This window comes from Dendrobates tinctorius, unplaced genomic scaffold, assembly GCF_039654945.1.
Source record: "Dendrobates tinctorius isolate UK_male_01 unplaced genomic scaffold, ASM3965494v1 ptg000097l, whole genome shotgun sequence".
Classification (NCBI taxonomy): Eukaryota; Metazoa; Chordata; class Amphibia; order Anura; family Dendrobatidae; genus Dendrobates; species Dendrobates tinctorius.
The window spans coordinates 6,126,892-6,149,100 of NW_027361765.1; positions in this window are offsets into that span (position 1 = coordinate 6,126,892).

The window sequence follows — 22,209 nt, forward strand, 5'->3', positions numbered from 1 at the left end:
CCACTAAATATCAGAGCGCTATGTCACAGGCTCGATGGCACAGGTGTGAAAAAAGTGACTACAGGATCACAGAGATTTTGAATTTCTGCACACACTAGTGGACACTGGACACTTTTGGATTGTGTGAGGCCCACTGAATATCACAGCGCTATGTCACAGGCTCGATGGCACAGGTGTGAAGAAAGTGACTACAGGATAAGGGAGATTTTGAATTTCTGCACACACTAGTGGACACTGGACGCTTTTGGATTGTGTGAGGCCCACTGAATATCACAACGCTATGTCACACGCTCGATGGCACAAGTGTGAAATAAGTGACTACAGGATAAGGGAGATTTTGAATTTCTGCACACACTAGTGGACACTGGACACTTTTGGATTGTGTGAGGCCCACTGAATATCACAGCGCTATGTCACAGGCTCCATGGCACAGGTGTGAAAAAAGTGACTACAGGATAAGGGAGATTTTGAATTTCTGCACACTAGTGGACACTGGACACTTTTGGATTGTGTGAGGCCCACTGAATATCAGAGCGCTATGTCACAGGCTCGAAGGCACAGGTGTGAAAAAAGTGACTACAGGATAAGGGAGATTTTGAAGTTCTGCACACACTAGTGGACACTGGACACTTTTGGATTGTTTGAGGCCCACTGAATATCAGAGCGCTATGTCACAGGCTCGATGGCACAGGTGTGAAAAAAGTGACTACAGGATAAGGGAGATTTTGAATTTCTGCACACACTAGTGGACACTGGACACTTTTGGATTGTGTGAGACCCACTGAATATCAGAGCGCTATGTCACAGGCTCGATGGCACAGGTGTGAAAAAAGTGACTACAGGATCACAGAGATTTTGAATTTCTGCACACACTTGTGGACACTGGACACTTATGGATTCTGTGAGGCCCACTGAATATCACAGCGCTATGTCACAGGCTCGATGGCACAGGTGTGAAAAAAGTGACTACAGGATAAGGGAGATTTTGAATTTCTGCACACACTAGTGGACACTGGACATTTTTGGATTGTGTGAGGCCCACTGAATATCAGAGCGCTATGTCACAGGCTCGATGGCACAGGTGTGAAAAAAGTGACTACAGGATAAGGGAGATTTTGAATTTCTGCACACACTAGTGGACACTGGACACTTTTGGATTGTGTGAGGCCCACTGAATATCAGAGCGCTATGTCACAGGCTCGATGGCACAGGTGTGAAAAAAGTGACTACAGGATAAGGGAGATATTGAATTTCTGCACACACTAGTGGACACTGGACACTTTTGGATTGTGTGAGGCCCACTGAATATCAGAGCGCTATGTCACAGGCTCGATGGCACAGGTGTGAAAAAAGTGACTACAGGATCACAGAGATTTTGAATTTCTGCACACACTTGTGGACACTAGACACATGGATTCTGTGAGGCCCACTGAATATCAGAGCGCTATGTCACAGGCTCGATGGCACAGGTGTGAAAAAAGTGACTACAGGATAAGGGAGATTTTGAATTTCTGCACACACTTGTGGACACTGGACACTTATGGATTGTGTGAGGCCCACTGAATATCACAGCGCTATGTCACAGGCTCGATGGCACAGGTGTGAAAAAAGTGACTACAGGATAAGGGAGATTTTGAATTTCTGCACACACTAGTGGACACTGGACACTTTTGGATTGTGTGAGGCCCACTGAATATCAGAGCGCTATGTCACAGGCTTGATGGCACAGGTGTAAAAAAAGTGACTACAGGATAAGGGAGATTTTGAATTTCTGCAGACACTAGTGGACACTGGACACTTTTGGATTGTGTGAGACCCACTGAATATCACAGCGCTATGTCACAGGCTCAATGGCACAGGTGTGAAAAAAGTGACTACAGGATAAGGGAGATTTTGAATTTCTGCACACACTAGTGGACACTGGACACTTTTGGATTGTGTGAGGCCCACTGAATATCACAGCGCTATGTCACAGGCTCGATGGCACAGGTGTGAAAATAGTGACTACAGGATAAGGGAGATTTTGAATTTCTGCACACACTAGTGGACACTGGACACTTTTGGATTTTGTGAGGCCCACTGAATATCAGAGCGCTATGTCACAGGCTCGATGGCACAGGTGTGAAAAAAGTGACTACAGGATCACAGAGATTTTGAATTTCTGCACACACTAGTTGACACTGGACACTTTTGGATTGTGTGAGGCCCACTGAATATCAGAGCGCTATGTCACAGGCTTGATGGCACAGGTGTGAAAAAAGTGACTACAGGATCACAGAGATTTTGAATTTCTGCACACACTAGAGGACACTGGACACTTTTGGATTGTGTGAGGCCCACTGAATACCAGAGCGCTATGTCACAGGCTCGATGGCACAGGTGTGAAAAAAGTGACTACAGAATAAGGGAGATTTTGAATTTCTGCACACACTAGTGGACACTGGACACTTTTAGATTGTGTGAGGCCCACTGAATATCAGAGCGCTATGTCACAGGCTCGATGGCACAGGTGTGAAAAAAGTGACTACAGGATCACAGAGATTTTGAATTTCTGCACACACTAGTGGACACTGGACACTTTTGGATTGTGTGAGGCCCACTGAATATCACAGCGCTATGTCACAGGCTCGATGGCACAGGTGTGAAAAAAGTGACTACAGGATAAGGGAGATTTTGAATTTTTGCACACACTAGTGGACACTGGACACTTTTGGATTGTGTGAGGCCCACTGAATATCAGAGCGCTATGTCACAGGCTCGATGGCACAGGTGTGAAAAAAGTGACTACAGGATCACAGAGATTTTGAATTTCTGCACACACTAGAGGACACTGGACACTTTTGGATTGTGTGAGGCCCACTGAATATCAGAGCGCTATGTCACAGGCTCGATGGCACAGGTGTGAAAAAAGTGACTACAGAATAAGGGAGATTTTGAATTTCTGCACACACTAGTGGACACTGGACACTTTTAGAGTGTGTGAGGCCCACTGAATATCAGAGCGCTATGTCACAGGCTCGATGGCACAGGTGTGAAAAAAGTGACTACAGGATCACAGAGATTTTGAATTTCTGCACACACTAGTAGACCCTGGACACTTTTGGATTGTGTGAGGCCCACTGAATATCACAGCGCTATGTCACAGGCTCGATGGCACAGGTGTGAAAAAAGTGACTACAGGATAAGGGAGATTTTGAATTTCTGCACACACTAGTGGACACTGGACGCTTTTGGATTGTGTGAGGCCCACTGAATATCACAACGCTATGTCACAGGCTCGATGGCACAGGTGTGAAATAAGTGACTACAGTATAAGGGAGATTTTGAATTTCTGCACACACTAGTGGACACTGGACACTTTTGGATTGTGTGAGGCCCACTGAATACCACAGCGCTATGTCACAGGCTCCATGGCACAGGTGTGAAAAAAGTGACTACAGGATAAGGGAGATTTTGAATTTCTGCACACACTAGTGGACACTGGACACTTTTGGATTGTGTGAGGCCCACTGAATGTCAGAGCGCTATGTCACAGGCTCGATTGCACAGGTGTGAAAAAAGTGACTACAGGATAAGGGAGATTTTGAATTTCTGCACACACTAGTGGACACTGGACACTTTTGGATTGTGTGAGGCCCACTGAATATCAGAGCGCTATGTCACAGGCTTGATGGCACAGGTGTGAAAAAAGTGACTAGAGGATAAGGGAGATTTTGAATTTCTGCACACACTTGTGGACACTGGACACTTATGGATTGTGTGAGGCCCACTGAATATCAGAGCGCTATTTCACAGGCTCGATGGCACAGGTTTTAAAAAAGTGACTACAGGATAAGGGAGATTTTGAATTTCTGCACACACTAGTGGACACTGGACACTTTTGGATTGTGTGAGGCCCACTGAATATCAGAGCGCTATGTCACAGACTCGATGGCACAGGTGTGAAAAAAGTGACTACAGGATAAGGGAGATTTTGAATTTCTGCACACACTAGTGGACACTGGACACTTTTGGATTGTGTGAGGCCCACTGAATATCAGAGCGCTATGTCACAGGCTCGATGGCACAGGTGTGAAAAAAGTGACTACAGGATAAGGGAGATTTTGAATTTCTGCACACACTAGTGGACACTGGACACTTTTGGATTGTGTGAGGCCCACTGAATATCACAGCGCTATGTCACAGGCTCGATGGCACAGGTGTGAAAAAAGTGACTACAGGATCACAGAGAATTTGAATTTCTGCACACACTTGTGGACACTGGACACTTATGGATTGTGTGAGGTCCACTGAATATCATAGCGCTATGTCACAGGCTCGATGGCACAGGTGTGAAATAAGTGACTACAGGATAAGGGAGATTTTGAATTTCTGCACACACTAGTGGACACTGGACACTTATGGATTGTGTGAGGCCCACTGAATATCAGAGCGCTATGTCACAGGCTCGATGGCACAGGTGTGAAAAAAGTGACTACAGGATAAGGGAGATTTTGAATTTCTGCACACACTAGTGGACACTGGACACTTTTGGATTGTGTGAGGCCCACTGAATATCAGAGCGCTATGTCACAGGCTCGATGGCACAGGTGTGAAAAAAGTGACTAAAGGATCACAGAGATTTTGAATTTCTGCACACACTTGTGGACACTGGACACTTATGGATTGTGTGAGGCCCACTGAATATCAGAGCGCTATGTCACAGGCTCGATGGCACAGGTGTGAAAAAAGTGACTACAGGATAAGGGAGATTTTGAATTTCTGCACACACTAGTGGACACTGGACACTTTTGGATTGTGTGAGGCCCACTGAATATCAGAGCTCTATGTCACAGGCTCGATGGCACAGGTGTGAAAAAAGTGACTACAGGATAAGGGAGATTTTGAATTTCTGCACACACTAGTGGACACTGGACGCTTTTGGATTGTGTGAGGCCCACTGAATATCACAACGCTATGTCACAGGCTCGATGGCACAAGTGTGAAATAAGTGACTACAGGATAAGGGAGATTTTGAATTTCTGCACACACTAGTGGACACTGGACACTTTGGGATTGTGTGAGGCCCACTGAATATCACAGCGCTATGTCACAGGCTCGATGGCACAGGTGTGAAAAAAGTGACTACAGGATAAGGGAGATTTTGAATTTCTGCACACACTAGTGGACACTGGACACTTTTGGATTGTGTGAGGCCCACTGAATATCACAGCGCTATGTCACAGGCTCGATGGCACAGGGGTAAAAAAAGTGACTACAGGATAAGGGAGATTTTGAATTTCTGCACACACTAGTGGACACTGGACACTTTTGGATTGTGTGAGGCCCACTGAATATCACAGCGCTATGTCACAGGCTCGATGGCACAGGTGTGAAAATAGTGACTACAGGATAAGGGAGATTTTGAATTTCTGCACACACTAGTGGACACTGGACACTTTTGGATTGTGTGAGGCCCACTGAATATCAGAGCGCTATGTCACAGGCTCGATGGCACAGGTGTGAAAAAAGTGACTACAGGATCACAGAGATTTTGAATTTCTGCACACACTAGTGGACACTGGACACTTTGGGATTGTGTGAGGCCCACTGAATATCAGAGCGCTATGTCACAGGCTCGATGGCACAGGTGTGAAAAAAGTGACTACAGGATCACAGAGATTTTGAATTTCTGCACACACTAGAGGACTCTGGACACTTTTGGATTGTGTGAGGCCCACTGAATATCAGAGCGCTATGTCACAGGCTCGATGGCACAGGTGTGAAAAAAGTGACTACAGGATAAGGGTGATTTTGAATTTCTGCACACACTAGTGGACAATGGACACTTTTGGATTGTGTGAGGCCCACTAAATATCAGAGCGCTATGTCACAGGCTCGATGGCACAGGTGTGAAAAAAGTGACTACAGGATCACAGAGATTTTGAATTTCTGCACACACTAGTGGACACTGGACACTTTTGGATTGTGTGAGGCCCACTGAATATCACAGCGCTATGTCACAGGCTCGATGGCACAGGTGTGAAGAAAGTGACTACAGGATAAGGGAGATTTTGAATTTCTGCACACACTAGTGGACACTGGACGCTTTTGGATTGTGTGAGGCCCACTGAATATCACAACGCTATGTCACACGCTCGATGGCACAAGTGTGAAATAAGTGACTACAGGATAAGGGAGATTTTGAATTTCTGCACACACTAGTGGACACTGGACACTTTTGGATTGTGTGAGGCCCACTGAATATCACAGCGCTATGTCACAGGCTCCATGGCACAGGTGTGAAAAAAGTGACTACAGGATAAGGGAGATTTTGAATTTCTGCACACTAGTGGACACTGGACACTTTTGGATTGTGTGAGGCCCACTGAATATCAGAGCGCTATGTCACAGGCTCGAAGGCACAGGTGTGAAAAAAGTGACTACAGGATAAGGGAGATTTTGAAGTTCTGCACACACTAGTGGACACTGGACACTTTTGGATTGTTTGAGGCCCACTGAATATCAGAGCGCTATGTCACAGGCTCGATGGCACAGGTGTGAAAAAAGTGACTACAGGATAAGGGAGATTTTGAATTTCTGCACACACTTGTGGACACTGGACACTTATGGATTTTGTGAGGCCCACTGAATATCAGAGCACTATGTCACAGGCTCGAAGACACATGTGTGAAAAAAGTGACTAAAGGATCACAGAGATTTTGAATTTCTGCACACACTAGTGGACACTGGACACTTTTGGATTGTGTGAGGCCCACTGAATATCACAGCGCTATGTCACAGGCTCGATGGCACAGGTGTGAAAAAAGTGACTACAGGATAAGGGAGTTTTTGAATTTCTGCACACACTAGTGGACACTGGACACTTTTGGATTGTGTGAGGCCCACTGAATATCACAGCGCTATGTCACAGGCTCGATGGCACAGGTGTGAAAATAGTGACTACAGGATAAGGGAGATTTTGAATTTCTGCACACACTAGTGGACACTGGACACTTTTGGATTGTGTGAGGCCCACTGAATATCAGAGCGCTAAGTCACAGGCTCGATGGCACAGGTGTGAAAAAAGTGACTACAGGATCACAGAGATTTTGAATTTCTGCACACACTAGTGGACACTGGACACTTTTGGATTGTGTGAGGCCCACTGAATATCAGAGCGCTATGTCACAGGCTCGATGGCACAGGTGTGAAAAAAGTGACTACAAGATCACAGAGATTTTGAATTTCTGCACACACTAGAGGACACTGGACACTTTTGGATTGTGTGAGGCCCACTGAATATCAGAGCGCTATGTCACAGGCTCGATGGCACATGTGTGAAAAAAGTGACTACAGGATAAGGGAGATTTTGAATTTCTGCACACACTAGTGGACACTGGACACTTTTGGATTGTGTGAGGCCCACTGAATATCACAGCGCTATGTCACAGGCTCGATGGCACAGGTGTGAAAAAAGTGACTACAGGATAAGGGAGATTTTGAATTTCTGCGCACACTAGTGAACACTGGACACTTTTGGATTGTGTGAGGCCCACTGAATATCACAGCGATATGTCACAGGCTCGATGGCACAGGTGTGAAAAAAGTGACTACAGGATAAGGGAGATTTTGAATTTCTGCACACACTAGTGGACACTGGACACTTTTTGATTGTGTGAGGCCCACTGAATATCAGAGCGCTATGTCACAGGCTCGATGGCACAGGTGTGAAAAAAGTGACTACAGGATAAGGGAGATTTTGAATTTCTGCACACACTAGTGGACACTGGACACTTTTGGATTGTGTGAGGCCCACTGAATATCACAGCGGTATGTCACAGGCTCGATGGCACAGGTGTGAAAATAGTGACTACAGGATAAGGGAGATTCTGAATTTCTGCACACACTAGTGGACACTGGACACTTTTGGATTGTGTGAGGCCCACTGAATATCAGAGCGCTATGTCACAGGCTCGATGGCACAGGTGTGAAAAAAGTGACTACAGGATCACAGAGATTTTGAATTTCTGCACACACTAGTGGACTCTGGACACTTTTGGATTGTGTGAGGCCCACTAAATATCAGAGCGCTATGTCACAGGCTCGATGGCACAGGTGTGAAAAGAGTGACTACAGGATCACAGAGATTTTGAATTTCTGCACACACTAGAGGACACTGGACACTTTTGGATTGTGTGAGGCCCACTGAATATCAGAGCGCTATGTCACAGGCTCGATGGCAAAGGTGTGAAAAAAGTGACTACAGGATAAGGGAGATTTTGAATTTCTGCACACACTAGTGGACACTGGACACTTTTGGATTGTGTGAGGCCCACTGAATATCAGAGCGCTATGTCACAGGCTCGATGGCACAGGTGTGAAAAAAGTGACTACAGGATCACAGAGATTTTGAATTTCTGCACACACTAGTGAACACTGGACACTTTTGGATTGTGTGAGGCCCACTGAATATCACAGCGCTATGTCACAGGCTCGATGGCACAGGTGTGAAAAAAGTGACTACAGGATAAGGGAGATTTTGAATTTCTGCACACACTAGTGGACACTGGACACTTTTGGATTGTGTGAGGCCCACTGAATATCACAACGCTATGTCATAGGCTCGATGGCACAGCTGTGAAATAAGTGACTACAGGATAAGGGAGATTTTGAATTTCTGCACACACTAGTGGACACTGGACACTTTTGGATTGTGTGAGGCCCACTGAATATCACAGCGCTATGTCACAGGCTCCATGGCACAGGTGTGAAAAAAGTGACTACAGGATAAGGGAAATTTTGAATTTCTGCACACACTAGTGGACACTGGACACTTTTGGATTGTGTGAGGCCCACTGAATATCAGAGCGCTATGTCACAGGCTCGATGGCACAGGTGTGAAAAAAGTGACTACAGGATAAGGGAGATTTTGAATTTCTGCACACACTAGTGGACACTGGACACTTTTGGATTGTGTGAGGCCCACTGAATATCAGAGCGCTATGTCACAGGCTCGATGGCACAGGTGTGAAAAAAGTGACTACAGGATAATGGAGATTTTGAATTTCTGCACACACTTGTGGACACTGGACACTTATGGATTATGTGAGACCCACTGAGTATCAGAGCGCTATGTCACAGGCTCGATGGCACAGGTGTGAAAAAAGTGACTACAGGATAAGGGAGATTTTGAATTTCTGCACACACTAGTGGACACTGGACACTTTTGGATTGTGTGAGGCCCACTGAATATCAGAGCGCTATGTCACAGGCTCGATGGCACAGGTGTGAAAAAAGTGACTAAAGGATCACAGAGATTTTGAATTTCTGCACACACTTGTGGACACTGGACACTTTTGGATTGTGTGAGGCCCACTGAATATCACAGCGCTATGTCACAGGCTCGATGGCAAAGGTGTGAAAAAAGTGACTACAGGATCACAGAGATTTTGAATTTCTGCACACACTAGTGGACACTGGACACTTTTGGATTGTGTGAGGCCCACTGAATATCACAGCGCTATGTCACAGGCTCGATGGCACAGGTGTGAAAAAAGTGACTACAGGATCACAGAGATTTTGAATTTCTGCACACACTAGTGGACACTGGACACTTTTGGATTGTGTGAGGACACTGAATATCACAGCGCTCTGTCACAGGCTCGATGGCACAGGTGTGAAAAAAGTGACTACAGGATAAGGGAGATTTTGAATTTCTGCACACACTAGTGGACACTGGACACTTTTGGATTGTGTGAGGCCCACTGAATATCACAGCGCTATGTCACAGACTCGATGGCACAGGTGTGAAAATAGTGACTACAGGATAATGGAGATTTTGAATTTCTGCACACACTAGTGGACACTGGACACTTTTGGATTGTGTGAGGCCCACTGAATATCACAGCGCTATGTCACAGGCTCGATGGCACAGGTGTGAAAAAAGTGACTACAGGATAAGGGAGATTTTGAATTTCTGCACACACTAGTGAACACTGGATGCTTTTGGATTGTGTGAGGCCCACTGAATATCACAGCGCTATGTCACACGCTCGATGGCACAAGTGTGAAATAAGTGACTACAGGATAAGGGAGATTTTGAATTTCTGCACACACTAGTGGACACTGGACACTTTTGGATTGTGTGAGGCCCACTGAATATCACAGCGCTATGTCACAGGCTCCATGGCACAGGTGTGAAAAAAGTGACTACAGGATAAGGGAGATTTTGAATTTCTGCACACACTAGTGGACACTGGACACTTTTGGATTGTGTGAGGCACACTGAATATCAGAGCGCTATGTCACAGGCTCGATGGCACAGGTGTGAAAAAAGTGACTACAGGATAAGGGAAATTTTGAATTTCTGCACACACTAGTGGACACTGGACACTTTTGGATTGTGTGAGGCCCACTGAATACCACAGCGCTATGTCACAGGCTCCATGGCACAGGTGTGAAAAAAGTGACTACAGGATAAGGGAGATTTTGAATTTCTGCACACACTAGTGGACACTGGACACTTTTGGATTGTGTGAGGCCCACTGAATGTCAGAGCTATGTCACAGACTCGATGGCACAGGTGTGAAAAAAGTGACTACAGGATAAGGGAGATTTTGAATTTCTGCACACACTAGTGGACACTGGACACTTTTGGATTGTGTGAGGCCCACTGAATATCACAGCGCTATGTCACAGGCTCGATGGCACAGGTGTGAAAAAAGTGACTACAGGATCACAGAGAATTTGAATTTCTGCACACACTTGTGGACACTGGACACTTATGGATTGTGTGAGGTCCACTGAATATCATAGCGCTATGTCACAGGCTCGATGGCACAGGTGTGAAATAAGTGACTACAGGATAAGGGAGATTTTGAATTTCTGCACACACTAGTGGACACTGGACACTTATGGATTGTGTGAGGCCCACTGAATATCAGAGCGCTATGTCACAGGCTCGATGGCACAGGTGTGAAAAAAGTGACTACAGGATCACAGAGATTTTGAATTTCTGCACACACTAGTGGACACTGGACACTTTTGGATTGTGTGAGGCCCACTGAATATCACAGCGCTATGTCACAGGCTCGATGGCACAGGTGTGAAAAAAGTGACTACAGGATAAGGGAGATTTTGAATTTCTGCACACACTAGTGGACACTGGACGCTTTTGGATTGTGTGAGGCCCACTGAATATCACAACGCTATGTCACACGCTCGATGGCACAAGTGTGAAATAAGTGACTACAGGATAAGGGAGATTTTGAATTTCTGCACACACTAGTGGACACTGGACACTTTTGGATTGTGTGAGGCCCACTGAATATCACAGCGCTATGTCACAGGCTCCATGGCACAGGTGTGAAAAAAGTGACTACAGGATAAGGGAGATTTTGAATTTCTGCACACACTAGTGGACACTGGACACTTTTGGATTGTGTGAGGCCCACTGAATATCACAGCGCTATGTCACAGGCTCGATGGCACAGGTGTGAAAAAAGTGACTACAGGATCACAGAGAATTTGAATTTCTGCACACACTTGTGGACACTGGACACTTATGGATTGTGTGAGGTCCACTGAATATCATAGCGCTATGTCACAGGCTCGATGGCACAGGTGTGAAATAAGTGACTACAGGATAAGGGAGATTTTGAATTTCTGCACACACTAGTGGACACTGGACACTTATGGATTGTGTGAGGCCCACTGAATATCAGAGCGCTATGTCACAGGCTCGATGGCACAGGTGTGAAAAAAGTGACTACAGGATCACAGAGATTTTGAATTTCTGCACACACTAGTGGACACTGGACACTTTTGGATTGTGTGAGGCCCACTGAATATCACAGCGCTATGTCACAGGCTCGATGGCACAGGTGTGAAAAAAGTGACTACAGGATAAGGGAGATTTTGAATTTCTGCACACACTAGTGGACACTGGACGCTTTTGGATTGTGTGAGGCCCACTGAATATCACAACGCTATGTCACACGCTCGATGGCACAAGTGTGAAATAAGTGACTACAGGATAAGGGAGATTTTGAATTTCTGCACACACTAGTGGACACTGGACACTTTTGGATTGTGTGAGGCCCACTGAATATCACAGCGCTATGTCACAGGCTCCATGGCACAGGTGTGAAAAAAGTGACTACAGGATAAGGGAGATTTTGAATTTCTGCACACTAGTGGACACTGGACACTTTTGGATTGTGTGAGGCCCACTGAATATCAGAGCGCTATGTCACAGGCTCGAAGGCACAGGTGTGAAAAAAGTGACTACGGGATAAGGGAGATTTTGAAGTTCTGCACACACTAGTGGACACTGGACACTTTTGGATTGTTTGAGGCCCACTGAATATCAGAGCGCTATGTCACAGGCTCGATGGCACAGGTGTGAAAAAAGTGACTACAGGATAAGGGAGATTTTGAATTTCTGCACACACTTGTGGACACTGGACACTTATGGATTTTGTGAGGCCCACTGAATATCAGAGCACTATGTCACAGGCTCGATGGCACATGTGTGAAAAAATTGACTAAAGGATCACAGAGATTTTGAATTTCTGCACACACTAGTGGACACTGGACACTTTTGGATTGTGTGAGGCCCACTGAATATCACAGCGCTATGTCACAGGCTCGATGGCACAGGTGTGAAAAAAGTGACTACAGGATAAGGGAGTTTTTGAATTTCTGCACACACTAGTGGACACTGGACACTTTTGGATTGTGTGAGGCCCACTGAATATCACAGCGCTATGTCACAGGCTCGATGGCACAGGTGTGAAAAAAGTGACTACAGGATAAGGGAGATTTTGAATTTCTGCACACACTAGTGGACACTGGACACTTTTGGATTGTGTGAGGCCCACTGAATATCAGAGCGCTATGTCACAGGCTCGATGGCACAGGTGTGAAAAAAGTGACTACAAGATCACAGAGATTTTGAATTTCTGCACACACTAGAGGACACTGGACACTTTTGGATTGTGTGATTCCCACTGAATATCAGAGCGCTATGTCACAGGCTCGATGGCACATGTGTGAAAAAAGTGACTACAGGATAAGGGAGATTTTGAATTTCTGCACACACTAGTGGACACTGGACACTTTTTGATTGTGTGAGGCCCACTGAATATCAGAGCGCTATGTCACAGGCTCGATGGCACAGGTGTGAAAAAAGTGACTACAGGATAAGGGAGATTTTGAATTTCTGCACACACTAGTGGACACTGGACACTTTTGGATTGTGTGAGGCCCACTGAATATCACAGCGGTATGTCACAGGCTCGATGGCACAGGTGTGAAAATAGTGACTACAGGATAAGGGAGATTCTGAATTTCTGCACACACTAGTGGACACTGGACACTTTTGGATTGTTTGAGGCCCACTGAATATCAGAGCGCTATGTCACAGGCTCGATGGCACAGGTGTGAAAAAAGTGACTACAGGATCACAGAGATTTTGAATTTCTGCACACACTAGTGGACTCTGGACACTTTTGGATTGTGTGAGGCCCACTAAATATCAGAGCGCTATGTCACAGGCTCGATGGCACAGGTGTGAAAAGAGTGACTACAGGATCACAGAGATTTTGAATTTCTGCACACACTAGAGGACACTGGACACTTTTGGATTGTGTGAGGCCCACTGAATATCAGAGCGCTATGTCACAGGCTCGATGGCAAAGGTGTGAAAAAAGTGACTACAGGATAAGGGAGATTTTGAATTTCTGCACACACTAGTGGACACTGGACACTTTTGGATTGTGTGAGGCCCACTGAATATCAGAGCGCTATGTCACAGGCTCGATGGCACAGGTGTGAAAAAAGTGACTACAGGATCACAGAGATTTTGAATTTCTGCACACACTAGTGAACACTGGACACTTTTGGATTGTGTGAGGCCCACTGAATATCACAGCGCTATGTCACAGGCTCGATGGCACAGGTGTGAAAAAAGTGACTACAGGATAAGGGAGATTTTGAATTTCTGCACACAATAGTGGACACTGGACACTTTTGGATTGTGTGAGGCCCACTGAATATCACAACGCTATGTCATAGGCTCGATGGCACAGCTGTGAAATAAGTGACTACAGGATAAGGGAGATTTTGAATTTCTGCACACACTAGTGGACACTGGACACTTTTGGATTGTGTGAGGCCCACTGAATATCACAGCACTATGTCACAGGCTCCATGGCACAGGTGTGAAAAAAGTGACTACAAGATAAGGGAAATTTTGAATTTCTGCACACACTAGTGGACACTGGACACTTTTGGATTGTGTGAGGCCCACTGAATATCAGAGCGCTATGTCACAGGCTCGATGGCACAGGTGTGAAAAAAGTGACTACAGGATAAGGGAGATTTTGAATTTCTGCACACACTAGTGGACACTGGACACTTTTGGATTGTGTGAGGCCCACTGAATATCAGAGCGCTATGTCACAGGCTCGATGGCACAGGTGTGAAAAAAGTGACTACAGGATAATGGAGATTTTGAATTTCTGCACACACTTGTGGACACTGGACACTTATGGATTATGTGAGGCCCACTGAGTATCAGAGCGCTATGTCACAGGCTCGATGGCACAGGTGTGAAAAAAGTGACTACAGGATAAGGGAGATTTTGAATTTCTGCACACACTAGTGGACACTGGACACTTTTGGATTGTGTGAGGCCCACTGAATATCAGAGCGCTATGTCACAGGCTCGATGGCACAGGTGTGAAAAAAGTGACTAAAGGATCACAGAGATTTTGAATTTCTGCACACACTTGTGGACACTGGACACTTTTGGATTGTGTGAGGCCCACTGAATATCACAGCGCTATGTCACAGGCTCGATGGCAAAGGTGTGAAAAAAGTGACTACAGGATCACAGAGATTTTGAATTTCTGCACACACTAGTGGACACTGGACACTTTTGGATTGTGTGAGGCCCACTGAATATCACAGCGCTATGTCACAGGCTCGATGGCACAGGTGTGAAAAAAGTGACTACAGGATCACAGAGATTTTGAATTTCTGCACACACTAGTGGACACTGGACACTTTTGGATTGTGTGAGGACACTGAATATCACAGCGCTATGTCACAGGCTCGATGGCACAGGTGTGAAAAAAGTGACTACAGGATAAGGGAGATTTTGAATTTCTGCACACACTAGTGGACACTGGACACTTTTGGATTGTGTGAGGCCCACTGAATATCACAGCGCTATGTCACAGACTCGATGGCACAGGTGTGAAAATAGTGACTACAGGATAATGGAGATTTTGAATTTCTGCACACACTAGTGGACACTGGACACTTTTGGATTGTGTGAGGCCCACTGAATATCACAGCGCTATGTCACAGGCTCGATGGCACAGGTGTGAAAAAAGTGACTACAGGATAAGGGAGATTTTGAATTTCTGCACACACTAGTGAACACTGGATGCTTTTGGATTGTGTGAGGCCCACTGAATATCACAGCGCTATGTCACACGCTCGATGGCACAAGTGTGAAATAAGTGACTACAGGATAAGGGAGATTTTGAATTTCTGCACACACTAGTGGACACTGGACACTTTTGGATTGTGTGAGGCCCACTGAATATCACAGCGCTATGTCACAGGCTCCATGGCACAGGTGTGAAAAAAGTGACTACAGGATAAGGGAGATTTTGAATTTCTGCACACACTAGTGGACACTGGACACTTTTGGATTGTGTGAGGCACACTGAATATCAGAGCGCTATGTCACAGGCTCGATGGCACAGGTGTGAAAAAAGTGACTACAGGATAAGGGAAATTTTGAATTTCTGCACACACTAGTGGACACTGGACACTTTTGGATTGTGTGAGGCCCACTGAATACCACAGCGCTATGTCACAGGCTCCATGGCACAGGTGTGAAAAAAGTGACTACAGGATAAGGGAGATTTTGAATTTCTGCACACACTAGTGGACACTGGACACTTTTGGATTGTGTGAGGCCCACTGAATGTCAGAGCGCTATGTCACAGGCTTGATGGCACAGGTGTGAAAAAAGTGACTGCAGGATAAGGGAGATTTTGAATTTCTGCACACACTTGTGGACACTGGACACTTATGGATTGTGTGAGGCCCACTGAATATCAGAGCGCTATTTCACAGGCTCGATGGCACAGGTTTTAAAAAAGTGACTACAGGATAAGGGAGATTTTGAATTTCTGCACACACTAGTGGACACTGGACACTTTTGGATTGTGTGAGGCCCACTGAATATCAGAGCGCTATGTCACAGACTCGATGGCACAGGTGTGAAAAAAGTGACTACAGGATAAGGGAGATTTTGAATTTCTGCACACACTAGTGGACACTGGACACTTTTGGATTGTGTGAGGCCCACTGAATATCAGAGCGCTATGTCACAGGCTCGATGGCACAGGTGTGAAAAAAGTGACTACAGGATAAGGGAGATTTTGAATTTCTGCACACACTAGTGGACACTGGACACTTTTGGATTGTGTGAGGCCCACTGAATATCACAGCGCTATGTCACAGGCTCGATGGCACAGGTGTGAAAAAAGTGACTACAGGATCACAGAGAATTTGAATTTCTGCACACACTTGTGGACACTGGACACTTATGGATTGTGTGAGGTCCACTGAATATCATAGCGCTATGTCACAGGCTCGATGGCACAGGTGTGAAATAAGTGACTACAGGATAAGGGAGATTTTGAATTTCTGCACACACTAGTGGACACTGGACACTTATGGATTGTGTGAGGCCCACTGAATATCAGAGCGCTATGTCACAGGCTCGATGGCACAGGTGTGAAAAAAGTGACTACAGGATAAGGGAGATTTTGAATTTCTGCACACACTAGTGGACACTGGACACTTTTGGATAGTGTGAGGCCCACTGAATATCAGAGCGCTATGTCACAGGCTCGATGGCACAGGTGTGAAAAAAGTGACTAAAGGATCACAGAGATTTTGAATTTCTGCACACACTTGTGGACACTGGACACTTATGGATTGTGTGAGGCCCACTGAATATCAGAGCGCTATGTCACAGGCTCGATGGCACAGGTGTGAAAAAAGTGACTACAGGATAAGGGAGATTTTGAATTTCTGCACACACTAGTGGACACTGGACACTTTTGGATTGTGTGAGGCCCACTGAATATCAGAGCTCTATGTCACAGGCTCGATGGCACAGGTGTGAAAAAAGTGACTACAGGATAAGGGAGATTTTGAATTTCTGCACACACTAGTGGACACTGGACACTTTTGGATTATGTGAGGCCCACTGAATATCAGAGCGCTATGTCACAGGCTCGATGGCACAGGTGTGAAAAAAGTGACTACAGGATCACAGAGATTTTGAATTTCTGCACACACTAGTGGACACTGGACACTTTTGGATTGTGTGAGGCCCACTGAATATCACAGCGCTATGTCACAGGCTCCATGGCACAGGTGTGAAAAAAGTGACTACAGGATCACAGAGATTTTGAATTTCTGCACACACTAGTGGACACTGGACACTTTTGGATTGTGTGAGGCCACTGAATATCACAGCGCTATGTCACAGGCTCGATGGCACAGGTGTGAAAAAAAGTGACTACAGGATAAGGGAGATTTTGAATTTCTGCACACACTAGTGGACACTGGACACTTTTGGATTGTGTGAGGCCCACTGAATATCACAGCGCTATGTCACAGTCTCGATGGCACAGGTGTGAAAATAGTGACTACAGGATAATGGAGATTTTGAATTTCTGCACACACTAGTGGACACTGGACACTTTTGGATTGTGTGGGGCCCACTGAATATCACAGCGCTATGTCACAGGCTCGATGGCACAGGTGTGAAAAAAGTGACTACAGGATAAGGGAGATTTTGAATTTCTGCACACACTAGTGGACACTGGACGCTTTTGGATTGTGTGAGGCCCACTGAATATCACAACGCTATGTCACAGGCTCGATGGCACAAGTGTGAAATAAGTGACTACAGGATAAGGGAGATTTTGAATTTCTGCACACACTAGTGGACACTGGACACTTTGGGATTGTGTGAGGCCCACTGAATATCACAGCGCTATGTCACAGGCTCGATGGCACAGGTGTGAAAAAAGTGACTACAGGATAAGGGAGATTTTGAATTTCTGCACACACTAGTGGACACTGGACACTTTTGGATTGTGTGAGGCCCACTGAATATCACAGCGCTATGTCACAGGCTCGATGGCACAGGGGTAAAAAAAGTGACTACAGGATAAGGGAGATTTTGAATTTCTGCACACACTAGTGGACACTGGACACTTTTGGATTGTGTGAGGCCCACTGAATATCACAGCGCTATGTCACAGGCTCGATGGCACAGGTGTGAAAATAGTGACTACAGGATAAGGGAGATTTTGAATTTCTGCACACACTAGTGGACACTGGACACTTTTGGATTGTGTGAGGCCCACTGAATATCAGAGCGCTATGTCACAGGCTCGATGGCACAGGTGTGAAAAAAATGACTACAGGATCACAGAGATTTTGAATTTCTGCACACACTAGTGGACACTGGACACTTTGGGATTGTGTGAGGCCCACTGAATATCAGAGCGCTATGTCACAGGCTCGATGGCACAGGTGTGAAAAAAGTGACTACAGGATCACAGAGATTTTGAATTTCTGCACACACTAGAGGACTCTGGACACTTTTGGATTGTGTGAGGCCCACTGAATATCAGAGCGCTATGTCACAGGCTCGATGGCACAGGTGTGAAAAAAGTGACTACAGGATAAGGGTGATTTTGAATTTCTGCACACACTAGTGGACAATGGACACTTTTGGATTGTGTGAGGCCCACTAAATATCAGAGCGCTATGTCACAGGCTCGATGGCACAGGTGTGAAAAAAGTGACTACAGGATCACAGAGATTTTGAATTTCTGCACACACTAGTGGACACTGGACACTTTTGGATTGTGTGAGGCCCACTGAATATCACAGCGCTATGTCACAGGCTCGATGGCACAGGTGTGAAAAAAGTGACTACAGGATAAGGGAGATTTTGAATTTCTGCACACACTAGTGGACACTGGACGCTTTTGGATTGTGTGAGGCCCACTGAATATCACAACGCTATGTCACACGCTCGATGGCACAAGTGTGAAATAAGTGACTACAGGATAAGGGAGATTTTGAATTTCTGCACACACTAGTGGACACTGGACACTTTTGGATTGTGTGAGGCCCACTGAATATCACAGCGCTATGTCACAGGCTCCATGGCACAGGTGTGAAAAAAGTGACTACAGGATAAGGGAGATTTTGAATTTCTGCACACTAGTGGACACTGGACACTTTTGGATTGTGTGAGGCCCACTGAATATCAGAGCGCTATGTCACAGGCTCGAAGGCACAGGTGTGAAAAAAGTGACTACAGGATAATGGAGATTTTGAAGTTCTGCACACACTAGTGGACACTGGACACTTTTGGATTGTTTGAGGCCCACTGAATATCAGAGCGCTATGTCACAGGCTCGATGGCACAGGTGTGAAAAAAGTGACTACAGGATAAGGGAGATTTTGAATTTCTGCACACACTTGTGGACACTGGACACTTATGGATTTTGTGAGGCCCACTGAATATCAGAGCACTATGTCACAGGCTCGATGGCACATGTGTGAAAAAAGTGACTAAAGGATCACAGAGATTTTGAATTTCTGCACACACTAGTGGACACTGGACACTTTTGGATTGTGTGAGGCCCACTGAATATCACAGCGCTATGTCACAGGCTCGATGGCACAGGTGTGAAAAAAGTGACTACAGGATAAGGGAGTTTTTGAATTTCTGCACACACTAGTGGACACTGGACACTTTTGGATTGTGTGAGGCCCACTGAATATCACAGCGCTATGTCACAGGCTCGATGGCACAGGTGTGAAAATAGTGACTACAGGATAAGGGAGATTTTGAATTTCTGCACACACTAGTGGACACTGGACACTTTTGGATTGTGTGAGGCCCACTGAATATCAGAGCGCTATGTCACAGGCTCGATGGCACAGGTGTGAAAAAAGTGACTACAGGATCACAGATATTTTGAATTTCTGCACACACTAGTGGACACTGGACACTTTTGGATTGTGTGAGGCCCACTGAATATCAGAGCGCTATGTCACAGGCTCGATGGCACAGGTGTGAAAAAAGTGACTACAAGATCACAGAGATTTTGAATTTCTGCACACACTAGAGGACACTGGACACTTTTGGATTGTGTGAGGCCCACTGAATATCAGAGCGCTATGTCACAGGCTCGATGGCACATGTGTGAAAAAAGTGACTACAGGATAAGGGAGATTTTGAATTTCTGCACACACTAGTGGACACTGGACACTTTTGGATTGTGTGAGGCCCACTGAATATCACAGCGCTATGTCACAGGCTCGATGGCACAGGTGTGAAAAAAGTGACTACAGGATAAGGGAGATTTTGAATTTCTGCGCACACTAGTGAACACTGGACACTTTTGGATTGTGTGAGGCCCACTGAATATCACAGCGATATGTCACAGGCTCGATGGCACAGGTGTGAAAAAAGTGACTACAGGATAAGGGAGATTTTGAATTTCTGCACACACTAGTGGACACTGGACACTTTTTGATTGTGTGAGGCCCACTGAATATCAGAGCGCTATGTCACAGGCTCGATTGCACAGGTGTGAAAAAAGTGACTACAGGATAAGGGAGATTTTGAATTTCTGCACACACTAGTGGACACTGGACACTTTTGGATTGTGTGAGGCCCACTGAATATCACAGCGGTATGTCACAGGCTCGATGGCACAGGTGTGAAAATAGTGACTACAGGATAAGGGAGATTCTGAATTTCTGCACACACTAGTGGACACTGGACACTTTTGGATTGTGTGAGGCCCACTGAATATCACAGCGCTATGTCACAGGCTCGATGGCACAGGTGTGAAAAAAGTGACTACAGGATCACAGAGATTTTGAATTTCTGCACACACTAGTGGACTCTGGACACTTTTGGATTGTGTGAGGCCCACTAAATATCAGAGCGCTATGTCACAGGCTCGATGGCACAGGTGTGAAAAGAGTGACTACAGGATCACAGAGATTTTGAATTTCTGCACACACTAGAGGACACTGGACACTTTTGGATTGTGTGAGGCCCACTGAATATCAGAGCGCTATGTCACAGGCTCGATGGCAAAGGTGTGAAAAAAGTGACTACAGGATAAGGGAGATTTTGAATTTCTGCACACACTAGTGGACACTGGACACTTTTGGATTGTGTGAGGCCCACTGAATATCAGAGCGCTATGTCACAGGCTCGATGGCACAGGTGTGAAAAAAGTGACTACAGGATCACAGAGATTTTGAATTTCTGCACACACTAGTGAACACTGGACACTTTTGGATTGTGTGAGGCCCACTGAATATCACAGCGCTATGTCACAGGCTCGATGGCACAGGTGTGAAAAAAGTGACTACAGGATAAGGGAGATTTTGAATTTCTGCACACACTAGTGGACACTGGACACTTTTGGATTGTGTGAGGCCCACTGAATATCACAACGCTATGTCATAGGCTCGATGGCACAGCTGTGAAATAAGTGACTACAGGATAAGGGAGATTTTGAATTTCTGCACACACTAGTGGACACTGGACACTTTTGGATTGTGTGAGGCCCACTGAATATCACAGCGCTATGTCACAGGCTCCATGGCACAGGTGTGAAAAAAGTGACTACAGGATAAGGGAAATTTTGAATTTGTGCACACACTAGTGGACACTGGACACTTTTGTATTGTGTGAGGCCCACTGAATATCAGAGCGCTATGTCACAGGCTCGATGGCACAGGTGTGAAAAAAGTGACTACAGGATAAGGGAGATTTTGAATTTCTGCACACACTAGTGGACACTGGACACTTTTGGATTGTGTGAGGCCCACTGAATATCAGAGCGCTATGTCACAGGCTCGATGGCACAGGTGTGAAAAAAGTGACTACAGGATAATGGAGATTTTGAATTTCTGCACACACTTGTGGACACTGGACACTTATGGATTATGTGAGGCCCACTGAGTATCAGAGCGCTATGTCACAGGCTCGATGGCACAGGTGTGAAAAAAGTGACTACAGGATAAGGGAGATTTTGAATTTCTGCACACACTAGTGGACACTGGACACTTTTGGATTGT